Below are 11165 nucleotides of genomic sequence, written 5' to 3'. Positions count from 1 at the left end.
ACTAGATCAGGGCATTCGTTTTGGCTGTATTTGCCTACCTAATAATTTCAATTATTCTTTGTAAGCAAGGTCTGGATGAGCTCTCCCCTGACAGCTAGTGATGACCCAGAAATGGGTGGAAGGGCTCAGGACCAAACTATTTACATGAACATACCTACTCTCCCTAGATATCCAGCAGACAGAGCTATGCTGCCCAAGTGAACAATTTTGGCTGGTATTGGGTTACAAATCATGTTAGTATACGCCATCCAATCTTAAACCGAACTTCGCACCCCTTGGTAATCTGTATGTTGTTCCCTGATAACCAGAAACTTCTACGCTTAAACTCTGTACCGTTCACTTTTTTTGTTAAACATCTTAATTAAATGTGGGGGTCATGAAATGTTACCATCCCTTTGTATGAATAAAGGGCAGCAGAACTGTACTGAGCCTGCCTGAAGGAGGGGGGGGGGTCTCGCTCAGTGCTTAATTTGTGCTAGGGCTTGCTGGGGCTGAGGCCTGGCACCTCTAGGCTTGACAGTTCATAGCTCTGGGACCTCTGGGCTTATAACATTTCGTTACGAAAGAAACACACTTTCTTGAGCCCTGGTACCTCTTTGTCGTTACAAATAAAGCACTGGTCATCCTCAAGTGCACTCCCTAAGCAGGAGGTTTGGATGCCATATGCTTGAAGAGAGAGAAGAGAGTGGGTGGGGTACAGGTGTTTCCCTTCTTGGCTCTGCATAAGAATCACAGGCACTTATTTGACCTGCCCCTCTCTCCTGTTTAGAGATAGAGATTATTAGGTTCCATAGAGAGCCTTTTGGTTGGTTAAGTGATCACTAGAGCTGAAATTACTGATAATCAGGTCTAAGTACTTAGATCTGCTGGGGGCCAGTGTGTCTGTGGAAGAGAGACCTCCCTGTACTAGTAGCAAGGTTCCCCCACTGAGAGCTGAAATCACTTGAGAGCTGCAGTATCCCCACCAGTTGAGTGGGAAACCGGGGTTCGATTCCCCGACAGGGAGAGTGGTGCCTTTTGACTGTGGGAGAAAGAAATGCCTGGCCTGGGCAGCCTGTTCCTCACCCCCTCCATCTATGGCGACTTCTGTTCACACCCTGCAGTGCTGATTTCCACCTCTAGAGAGACAATTAGCCGCAAGGCCACCTCTGCCTGCTTACCCTAGCAAAAGCCTTTATGTTGCCTTCTGCCACTGGGCCCAGCTTCAAGACCTGCACGTGGGGATACGTTTCAGAGTCACAAAGGGAAATACTCTGGCCAAGGGCATGAGGACAATTGTCCAGCGAAACGGGGTGGCAGCTGATCAAGGGGTGAGGAAGAGAGAAAAGCGGCCAGGCAGCAGGCTGGCCTCCTGTCTTTTTTTCCTTTTGTGACGATTTTAACTGTGACAGTAATGGAGAGACTAGAGAAATACCTGTGGCTGCCCCAAGAGCACAGAGCTGAGCATTTTCCACCCTGCTGTTGGGTCACCCTACTGCTGGCCGTGATCGTATAGTGGTTAATACTCTGCCCCGTGGCCGCAGCAACCTCGGCTCAACTCCAAGTCACGGCATTGCTTTTTTGTGGGGGATTGCCTGACACGTGCCTAGTGGCTCAACTTGATTGCATCCACTTGCAAAGAGTGCCAGCAGCTGGTGCCTAGTTTCCACTTGGTAAAAGAATGTCAATCAGGTAAATCCATCAGGGAAGAGTAACAGGAATTCTCCCTGGGCACCAAGGTCCAGAAGCAGTCACTGTCCCCGCGACTTCCATTCACGCCCTGCAGTGCTGATTTTCACCTCCAGAGAGACAATTAGCCCGCAAGGCCACCCCTGCCTACTTGCCCGAGCGAAAACCTCTACATTGCCTTCCGCCATGTGGCCCAGCTTCAAGACCTGTACGGTGGGGCCCATGGTATGGTGTAAGCTGACCGTAGCTGGTCTCTTGGAGCTACATGCGCAGTGCGAGGCTCTGCCTTGTTCCTCTTTAGCACAGTGGCCATGCAGGAGGGAATGAAGGGCTGCACACCTAATTGGTGATTAATCCACTGATTAGGTGCCTCCTGGACCCTGGAGAGAACATGGAGGAAGGTGAGGTGATGGGGGAAATAGGGGAATGTGGGGGGAATAGGGGGTGGGTGAGGGTCAGTGGGGTGAGGTGGGTGTGGAGTTTGGGGCATCCCGACTCCCAGCTGGGCTGCAGCTGCTGTGAAGAGACGGGACTCTCTCCCAGGCTGGGCTGGGTGGAGCAGGCTGCATGGGGAGGTGTAGGGGCAGGGGGGAGGGAGCAGGCTGCACGGGGGGTGGGGTGCCAAGATTTCAGGCATTTTGGGGTATGAGGGGATGTGGCTACATGGAAGGTGGGGTGCTTGTCTGATTAATGCAGGATAGCAAGGGCAGTCCAAGAACATCTTCCCTTTTGTTGTTGTTGAGGTAACTATGAGGCTGGGGTGAGGACAAAGCTGGTATTAATTACCAACTGACTGTTGATATTATTACAAGATCTGAAATATGCCAGGAATAATACGATGGAGAAGGAATAATGTGGCACCCCTGCTATTTTCCACTGTTAGAATTAAAGAGCAAACACAAAACTGAATCATCTGCAGTTCTAGACCACAATATTTTTCATCGAGTATCAGCAGGGAAAGTTGGAGAGCTTGCTTTTGGCCATGTTGAGTTTCAGTTGACAGCTGGCGGACATCTTCCAGGAGATGTTAGAAAGACTGGGTTAAGATTTAGTTTGATTGGAGGGAGACAGATCCAGAGCAGAGAGAGAAAGAGGGCGGAGGGATTCTGTATTAGCAGATCTTAATGCAGGATCTGACTTGGTGTTTTTTTTATTTTAAAGCATTTTGGCTGCTTTTGTAGATAAGTGTTAATAATCTGTACTCTTCCCAGAGTTCTGAGGAGGTTATATGAGTATTTTTAAAGAGTGCAGATTAGGTTGCAGTGAGGTCTTAATAAATGCAGGATCAGGCTCTAAACTGCTGTCAAGTCCACACAGTGAACAAACTGAAAAAAACACTTTGATCTTTCTGTTGTAGTGATCTTATGGGTAAAGTAGAGCAATCCCTGGTTAAAAGAAATAGATCTGTGATTTTATTTTGATTGGTGTGGCTTTAAGAAGCTGCTTTCATGCTATTTACTCCCCCTATGCTATTTACTACTCTCTATGGCTACACTACACAGCTTTTAGCGACATGACTGTGTTGCCATAGCCCTTCCACTAAAAGTTGTGCAGTGTAGCTGCTGTTTGCCAAGTATTAGAGGGGTAGCCGTGTTAGTCTGTATCCACAAAAACAATGCGGAGTCCGGTGGCACTTTAAAGACTAACAGCTTTATTTGGGGATAAACTTTCATGGGTAAAAAACAATGAAAGCTTATGCCCAAATAAATCTGTTAGTCTTTAAAGTGCCGCCGGATTCCTCACTGTTTTTGCTGTTTGTTGGCTCTCCTGCCAACAAAATACTTCTACCCCCCAAAATGAGTGGCATTCATGTTGTTGGCAGGAGAGTGCTTCTGCCGACAACGCGCTGTTCGGACTGGCACTTGTCTGAGACACACAAGTTTTGTCCTTCAATTGCCAGTGTAGACATAGCCTTTAGACACTGATCCTGCAAACAGTTATGCATGGGGAGGACTCCCATGCATAAGTGTTTGCAGGATTGGGGCTTTAGTGAATGAATACTGGAGCAAAAGCATGTGGATAGGCCTAGCTCATGACATTTGCATGGTTACATTTCAAACAAAGTTTACATAGGTGTTAATGGCTTATGGTAAGAAAGAAAAGGATTCTTTTGACAGCATAATTCTTTTGTGGTGTTGTAGATATCTGAAAACTGTGATCTTAATGATTTTTTTAAAAATATCCTGTGTTACTAATTAATACATAGTAAATTGTTAAAACTGGGAGAACTTTACCATGGATGTTGTTTATTTGTTTGCCCTTTCAGTTAGAGTTGGATTCCAGACAAGTAATTTCCATTAAGTTTTAGAATTTGTTTGGGGAGAGGTATTGGAAACCATTATGGCCAGATCTTTGCTATCTAGTATAGTTCTGTTAAAAGAAAAGGAGTACTTGTGGCACCTTAGAGACTAACCAATTTATTTGAGTATAAGCTTTCGTGAGCTACAGCTCACTTCATCGGATAGTTCTGGCTCTTCAAAATACTCCTCACGACTCATAAGTAGCAGGCACTAGGTGTGGTGCTAGGTGTTTTGTAGAATGAAGACCTTATTTGCAAGCTCTTTGAAGCAGGGATTTGTCTGCAAACTCCGAAGCCATGTGCTAATGTGCTCCAGGGCTTCTACTCTGAGTTTTTGAGTTGGTGACACACACAATGTGAAACCAGAAAAACTTTGCCTATTTCTAAAAGACTCTGTTGCACTTGCGCAGTGTGCGTCCTCCTAAACACTCATTTAAAATACCCATAACCAACTATTTGATGTTTTACTTCCCTTCATATTTTCAGTGTTGTCATCTGTTTGTTTGTGGTTTTGTTTGCTGTCTGTAAAAAGAAAAGGAGTACTCGTGGCATTTGTGGCATCAGATGCATCCGATGAAGTGAGCTGTAGCTCACGAAAGCTTCTGTTCAAATAAATTGGTTAGTCTCTGAGGTGCCACAAGTCCTCCTGTTCTTTTTGCGGATACAGACTCACACGGCTGCTACTCTGAAACTTTGCTGTCTGTGTCACTTTTACTTATTTTTGCTGTTCTATGTGTGTCCAGTATTAATCAAATTAAGAGTTGATGTCCCAGAGAAATTGTATAAGCCTGAGTGAATGCCTTTTATTCTCCTTTCCAGGATCAGAAAAGATTGTGATAACATTTGTGGTGAGAGCATGACTACTGCTAGTTGACTCATAGATTTGTTTTAGCATCTTAAAGCTGAGCTGTGTGTGCAGATAACATGCATGCAAGAGGGATAGTTCTGGGAACTGCAAAAGTCCACAGCATGCTAGTCTTTGGCAGATGTTTCATTTTGTGAGAGCAGCTTTCCCAGAAGAGTTAGTGCCCTGTGGTAGGAGTAGGTTATTAAATTGGGCCTCCGATGCATATTTTTTATACTTTTGCTTAATACCCATGGCTTTTGTTTTATTTATATAGTTGTTTTCAGTAGTCCACATTTTGGTGTGTTTACTAGCTTGAGTTGTTCGAAAGGATGATAAAATGCATGTACTCCAAGGGCAGTGTTAATTTTCTTTTTATTTGATTTGATATTAAATAAACATCTTAAGCCAGGCACCTTGTTAATTATCCCTTGTTTTAATATTCTTTCTTCTTCTTCCATACCTATGAGCTGTTTAAAAATATATATTATATCTAGGTTTTTTGTTTGTCCTGGTGGCACACATCCGCACATACCTCAATATTGGTGCTGCACATGGATGGAAAAAATTAGAGGGAACATTGCTCACCACTATACTAACAAGGAACCGGGCAGAGCCTTGCACTGCAATGAGCTCCAAGAGACCAGCTATGGTCAGCTTATACCACACCAGGGGCCCCATCGGGCAACAACACCCCTTGTTCTCTTCTCTTTCCTAAAGTCTTTGGCTCCAGCAACAGCCCTTGGAAAAGCCCTGTCCCTCCTCACATGTCCTTGCCCAGCAGGCCACCTTTGGGGGCTACACAGCTCCTCCCACAACACCTGCTTGGGACTTTGCCCTCACCAACGGCTGCTCAGTACCTTCTTCCTCTCACTACCCTCTTTTTTTGGAGTAGAAGACCTTGGACGTGTCCCCATTCTTCAAAAAGACTAGTGATGCAGGAGACAAAGAACCACAGGGCCAAAAGCTCCAAGGTGCACAATACCTGTATCTGGGGAAAAAGTTAAACTCTAGAGCTCCCCGGGCTCACATCTAAAACTCCAAAGGAGTCCCTGTGCCCAAACAAGGATCCTTTTGAGATGAAGTTGCAGAAGAATGGCAAGAAACCTGCTTTACTCAATTCTGGCAGGAAATATGGACCCCATGGCTCCAATGACAGCACCAACTTAATCCAGAACAGTGATTTTTCACAGCACGAAGAGCTCATCTAACTGTGGTTGGAGGATAGGGGAGAAAAAGGGGGCTCTGAAGAAACTCCTCTGAATTGATCCAGCCGATCCAAATGGGTAACAATTTGGACTTAGCATCAATGACTAATCTGAGTTCTCTGACATCCCCTCCAACAAAGCCTTAAGAAGGTGGTGACTCCTGATGCTTTGGCCCAGACAAAGCCAAACTTTGGATGTGAGAAAGCTAGGGCTGTCAAATGATTTAAAAAAATTAATCGCAATTAATCACGCGATTAAAAAAGTTAATCATGATTAATTGCACTGTTAATAATAGAATACCATTTATTTAAATATTTTTGGATGTTTTCTACATTTTCAAATATATTGATTTCAATTACCACACAATATACAAAGTGTACAGTGCTCACTTTGTATTTATTTTTATTACAAATATTTGCACTGTAAAAAAAAACAAAAGAAATAGAATATTTCAATTCACCTAATACAAGTATTGTAGTGCAATCTCTTTATAATGAAAGTTGAACTTACAAATATAGAATTATGTACAAAAAATAACTGCATTCAAAAATAAAACAATGTAAAACTTTATAACCTACAAGTCCATTCAGTTCTACTTCAGCCAATCACTCAGACAAACAAGTTTGGTTACAATTTGCGGGAGATAATGCTGCCTGCTTCTTGTTTACAGTGTCACCTGAAAGTGAGAACAGGCATTCGCATGGCACTGTTGTAGCCAGCATCGCAAGATATTTACATGCCAGATGTGCTAAAGGTTCATATGTCCCTTCATGCTTCAACCACCATTCCAGAGGACATGCATCCATGCTGATGATGGGTTCTGCTCAATAACAATCCAAAGCAGAGCAGACCGATGCATGTTCATTTTCATCATCTGAGTCAGATGCCACCAGCAGAAGGTTGATTTTCTTTTTTGATGGTTCGGGTTCTGTAGTTTCCGCATCAGAGAGTTGCTCTTTTAAGACATCTGAAAGCATTCTCCACACCTCGTCCTTCAGATTTTGGAAGGCACTTCAGATTCTTAACCTTGGGTCAAGTGCTGTATCTATCCTTAGAAATCTCACATTGGTACCTTCTTTGCATTTTGTCAAATCTGCTGTGACAATGTTCTTAAAATGAACATGTGCTGGGTCATCATCCAAGACTGCTATAACATGAAATATATGGCAGAGTATATTTTAGACCAGGAGACATACAATTCTCCCCCAAGGAGTTCAGTCACAAATTTAATTAATGCATAATTTTTTTTAATGAGCATCATCAGCATGGAAGCATGTCCTCTGGAATGGTGACCAAAGCATTGTGGAAGTATAACATTGTATAAGTATAACGTTGTATAAGGGGACATGCTGGATACATTGTATATGAGAGGGCATGCCAAAACATGTTACAAAGTATCTGAGGGAGCACACTTAGGGTAGTGAGTTTGTGTGTGTGGTTCTTGTGAGGGGGTGAGATAACCTGGATTTGTGCAGGAAATGGCCCAACTTTATTATCATGCACATTGTGTAAAGAGTTGTCACTTTGGATGGGCTATCACCAGCAGGAGAGTGAATTTGTGTGGGGGGTGGAGGGTGAGAAAACCTGGATTTGTGCTGGAAATGGCCCACCTGATGATCACTTTAGATAAGCTATTACCAGCTGGACAGTGGGGTGGGAGGAGGTATTTTCTCATATTCTCTGTGTATATATAAAGTCTGCTACAGTTTCCACGGCATGCATCCGATGAAGTGAGCTGTAGCTCACGAAAGCTCATGCTCAAATAAATTGGTTAGTCTCTAAGGTGCCACAAGTACTCCTTTTCTTTTCACGTAGGGACAGTTAGCTTTTGAATGGAGAAGCAATTAAGATAGAGCCAGCACGTCTAAGAAGCAGGCATCAGAATGGAAGGTGTGAAGGGCAATTAGTTAAGTTAACTGGAAGCTGTTAAAGGAGATTGTTAAGGGTGGCAGGTAATTGAAGATACGTGACTGGTCTCAGGGATCTCGAAGGGTGGTGACTAAAATCTTTTTCTTCTTTTGTCTGTAACTTCTCTGTAACTTGTTCTCCAAAAAACTGTGTAAATTAAGAGACACAAGCCCCACTCGGGGGGCTCACTTCTAAATGTATTAGCAGAGCAGCTTTGCTAATAAAACAGAGTGGTCTGATAAATTGTGAGTCTGAATCAAACTTTGACAATTTGGAGGTTCCACCGAGATGGCAAGCGGCTTCACTGAGGCTGTGCGATCCCTGACTGCCTTGCAGGACGATCGTGGCAGCCAGCGCCTGGACGCTTAGTCCAAGCGATCCTCCACAAGACAGAAAGGTACACAGCAGCAGCGCAGTCTACGCCATTGAACTTGTTGGTTCCCACTCTGTTCGGGTAGGGGTCTTTGGATCCAGCTTCTGGAATCAGACGTCTCAGGTAATTATTATTTTTGTGCTTTAACCGGTTTGAGGACTGTCTTGTCTTTGTGTCTATCCGTCTTCCCCGTGGTGTGTGTGTGAATCTGGGAGCCATCTCTGTCCGGAGACTGGCTGACTAAGGGGTCCCCGTCCCCATGGTCTGAATAAGTGGAATCTGCACAGCTGCAGCTGCACCACGCCTTGGGTATAACCCCTGGTGTGAAAGCAAGGGCAGTTGAGGCAGTAGCCTGTGGGCTCCTTTCTGTGTGTTGCACCGGGTACCGCTCTGCTGAGCCCGAATTTCCTTCTTGTGTGAGTGCTGTGTGAAGTCCTCCTGGATGGGTAATCAGAAGTCTAAGGTAGAACAGTTCCCTAAGGGAACTCCAGCTTATTTTATGTATTTTAGGAGGGGTCCGGACTCTTGTAGGTTTCTTGAAAAATGGTCCAAATTAGCTCTAGAGAACCCCAAATTACAGTGGCCACTGTTAGGTTCTTGGGACAAGGATTGAGTGGACGCTTTAAAAAGCAAACTCGTCCTCCCAAAAACCAAATTGGAGAGAGGAGAAGTAGACTGCTTCATGCAGTGGTGGGAAGAGGCAAATCGTAGATGGACTGAGTCAAAACTCACCTCTCTTAAAAATTCTATCAAAAAACTAACAGTTCAATTGGATGCAGTCTCTCCCACCACTAGTCCGAGCGCTCCCCTTTGCCCAGTCCTGTGCAATGATCCAGATCAAACCCGACCCCCACCATACTCCTGCGCAAATAAGAAATCAGAAAAGAGAAAAAATCTTCAGTGACTACAGATAATGAAAGTGAAGAAGATACCCTCATTGGCCTCGCAGCTCTGCAAAATATTATGAAGAAGAAATCTAAAGCAGTCTGCAAAGATTCTCTTGACATCTCTTGGAAAAGAGAACCTGATGGGAGGTTAATGAGAGACTCTGATCAAACTGTTGTGGCACCCTTACGAGTCCTTAAGATGGGAGAAAGTGAGTCCATATGGGATTATAAGCCCCTGGACTCGTACGGAACTTTTATCTATAGTTAAAAGTTTTCCCAAACCACAGGAAAACTCTGTCAAATTTGCTGAGGAGTTTCTGTTAATCTGTGAAACCTATGAACCCTCTGAGACAGATCTCCTCCAACTGTGTAAATTGTTAGCTCCTGCCAGTTATTATGAAAAATGGTTGGCTGCCGCAGACTGGCCAGATGAGGCACGCCACTCAACCATAAAAAGTACTGGCCCAGATTCGGCATACAGAGACCGGTGTATGGCTCTTTGGAAGCGCCTGCATCAAGCCATTCCCAAAGTGTGGTCTCCTAAAACAAACTGGACAGCAATACGTTGCTGTAAGCAAGGGCAAGGAGAAAGCCCAGGTGACTATAGGTCCTGGCTAACTGATATTTTCCTACAACATTCAGGAATACAAGAGCCCGATGTAAATGGGCAGGGGGCCTTGGCACATGCATTTGTTGATGGTCTTCTCCCTGCCACAGGCAGCATGTTAAAATGAATAAGTGTGGGATGGGAGACTGAAACCATGGACAAATTGCTGGCAGTAGCAGAGCATTGCCACCGCACTTTAAAAGGAAAGGAGGAACAGTCTTCCCAAAAGTTAATGGCTCTGCAGATACAGCATTATTCAGGACTAAGCAGACCATACCGGGGACAGGGACTGGGTTGCGGAAGGGGGCGGGGGGCTGGATTAACTGGGGTTTGTAACTACTGTAAACAGCCTGGACACTGGAAAAAAGAGTGTCCAAGACGACCTAATAATTGTATGGGAAATCAAGTGAACCCCCCGCTGGTTCCTCCAGCTGATCCCCAACCCTATTTTTCACCCCAACAATGACGGGATGCTGGGGAACCTCACAAAGTTTTAGCTCCCTTATTACCTCTGTCCCCTACTGGAGAATGTGTCCTGACTGTAAATGATCTCTCTCTCCCTTTCCTTGTTGATACTGGAGCTTCTCTTTCTACAATCCGCACCACTGACTTGCCTGAGGTTCCCCGATCTGGAAAATCTGTGTCTGCTGTTGGCATTACAGGGATCCCTACCTCTTTTCCCCTCTCAAAACCTTTGTCTGTTCAGGTCGGTCCCCTCTCTGAGGAGCTTGCATTCCTCCTCTCTGATTCCACCCCTGCAAACCTTCTGGGACGGGACTTGCTATGCAAACTTGGCTGTTCTATTTACTGCTCCCCAGATGGTGTCTATCTGCAAATCCCTCAGTCTTCCTTATGTGATTCTGTAGCCTCCCTGCTGTCTGAAACTTCCCTCTCCACTCCGGTCCCTTGCTGTCCCTTAACTCCGTCCCGAGAGCACCTAATCTCTCAGGTTCCTTCCTCCCTATGGCCATCGCACCCATCTGAAGTGGGCCAATTAAATACTGACCCAGTTTGGATTACTGTAGACAATTCCAAACCTCTGCCTCGCCTGTCTCAGTATCCTTTGAATCCTGAGGCAGAGGCTGGGATTGCTCCAGTTATATCTGCATTAAAAGAACAAGGAATTATTGTCCCTTGTTCCAGCCCCTGTAACACCCCTATCCTCCCAGTTCAAAAGGCTGATGGCAAATCATGGCGATTTGTTCAAGACCTTCGAGCTATTAACTGTATTGTCATACCTTCTTTTCCAGTGGTTCCTAACCCTGCTACAATACTAGCGTCTATTCCTCCAAATGCAACCCACTTTACTGTTGTAGATTTGTGCTCCGCTTTCTTCTCTGTCCCAGTTCACTCTGAATCCCAGTATCTCTT

The sequence above is a fragment of the Lepidochelys kempii genome, chromosome 1, assembly GCF_965140265.1.
Source record: "Lepidochelys kempii isolate rLepKem1 chromosome 1, rLepKem1.hap2, whole genome shotgun sequence".
NCBI classification, from domain to species: Eukaryota; Metazoa; Chordata; order Testudines; family Cheloniidae; genus Lepidochelys; species Lepidochelys kempii.
Note: the sequence above shows the minus strand (reverse complement) of the source record.